General features: G+C 49.6%; 1 pseudogene; it reads right to left on the bottom strand.

Moving 5' to 3' along the window:
* Positions 1-465: 465 nt before the first annotated feature.
* On the bottom strand, positions 466-1,550 carry LOC103233533 (gem-associated protein 8-like; annotated as a pseudogene).
* Between the last annotated feature and the right edge of the window lie 493 nt (positions 1,551-2,043).

The raw sequence follows: 2,043 nt of genomic DNA, 5'->3' as shown, positions 1-2,043 counted from the left end.
AGAATCTAAAATAGCAAGACTCATAGAAGCACAGAGTAGGATGGTGATTGCCAGAGGCTGGGAGGATAGAGAAATGGGGTGATGTTGGTCAAAGGGTACAGAAATGGTGACTATGTAGAAGTGATTGATATGTTAATTATTGGAATGTGATGATCATCTCACAATGTCTATCAAAACATCACGTTGTGTATCTTAAATATATACTTTTTTTTGTTTGTCTCTAGGCAGTTAATGATTTGATTGACAACAGCCAAAACTAGTGTAATATATACAAAATTATCATTTTATGTCAGGAGAAAATATATCATATTGGCAACAGAAGACGTCCTGCCAACCCCCAAATGGCTGGCGTAGTACGTCCACCCTGTGACAGGCCCACTGGGACTGTGGTGAACCTGCCTGTACCTCAGTACAAAGCCCCCTTTCCCTGAGAAATGTACAGAAGGAGAGATGAAGAGAGTGCACCCAAAAGGAAGAGGGAGAGGCTGGGGTCCTGTGCCCCAGGCTCAGAACAGGGGGAAGACTGGCCAGAACTTGGGCTGCTTTGGGTCACAGTGCTTGTCAAAGCTCAGCTGCACCGAAGCCTCCACGGCCTGGAGCTTGGCAGCGCTGTTCCCATACAAGAGCCTTATCTCAGCCTGGCACTGCTCGCCGGGCCGCTCAGTCGGGAGCTCCACCGACCCGTGGGTGTTGTAGCACAGGTCGTGGTCGGCGTTCACGTAGCTGTCCAGGCACTCTGCATCCAGCTGCTGCCGCCGCCCTCGTTCTCTGTGCCTCTCGGTTTCTCCAAAGTACTGGCGGAGATCCTCGGTGATTTCCATATTGCTCAGGTCACATTCTACCTCTGCATCTACTCCTCCTCTTTAAACAAAGCGTGGTCTTCTCTCGTGGATGCCTGGATCCCACTGCTGTCATGTGGGTGCTGCCCAGACCCTCTGAAATGTGAAGAACTGCAGGTGGAGTCTGGCCAGGTCACATGATGGTCAGAGAAGGACTGAAGATATCCAGCCTGGTTGTCTTTAGAGCTTTGGAAAAGAAGTGCAGAAAGGAAGTGCCGGCTGGGAGCGGTGGCTCACGCCTGTAATCCCAGCACTTTGGGAGGCCAACGTGGGCGGATCACATCAGGAGTTCAAGACCAGCCTGGCCAACATGGTGATACCCCGTCTCTACTAAAAATACAAAAAATCAGCCGGGTGTGATGGCAGGCACCTGTAATCCCAGCTACTCAGGAGGCTGAAGCAGGAGAATCGCTTGAAACAGGGAGGTGGAGGTTACAGTGAGCCAAGGTTGTGCCACTGTACTCCAGCCTGGGCAACAAGAGCGAGACTCCATCTTAAAAAAAAAAAAAAAGGGAAGCACCACAGAAGACGGAAACAGGATTCCACGGCCTTCTTGTAGGCATTCTGATGGCTTTGCCATCAAGCCATTGTTTGATGATAACGTTGCCAGTATCTTACATACGCCAGATGAGAATACCAAGACCTGGTGGCTTTCGATGTTAATGCCTTCACCACTGCCATCTCTGACTGTGAAAGTCCAAATAGGCGCTGAAACTCGTGGGCGCGCAGCTTGCAGATCCCGGGCAGTGGGCGAGTAGGGGCCTAGTTTTCATTGGAAAGACAGAGGCAGTGGGGCGTGGGGAGAAGGTGGCTGTTGCTGGGGTGACTGGAAGTGTGCTAATATATACAGTTTTTTTAATTCTTTTTTATTTTAATTTTTATTTTTAGTTCTGGGGTACATGTGCATGCAGGATGTGCAGGTTTGTTACATAGGTAATCATATGCAACAGTGGTTTGCTGCACCTATCAGCCCAACACTTAGGTATTAAGCCCAGCATGCATTAGCAACTTTTCCTAATACTCTCCCTCCCCCTACCATACCGCCTGACAGGCCCCAGTGTGTGTTGTTCCCCAATTTTTTTTTTTTTCTTTTTGAGATGGAGTCTCACTCTGTTGCCCAGGCTGGAGTGCAGTGGCACTATCTCTGCTCACTGCAACCTCTGCCTCCTGGGTTCAAGCAATTCTCCTGCCTCAGCCTCCAGAG

Source organism: Chlorocebus sabaeus, chromosome 5, assembly GCF_047675955.1.
Source record: "Chlorocebus sabaeus isolate Y175 chromosome 5, mChlSab1.0.hap1, whole genome shotgun sequence".
Lineage (NCBI taxonomy): Eukaryota > Metazoa > Chordata > Mammalia > Primates > Cercopithecidae > Chlorocebus > Chlorocebus sabaeus.
This window is presented reverse-complemented; position numbering and strand designations above follow the sequence as displayed.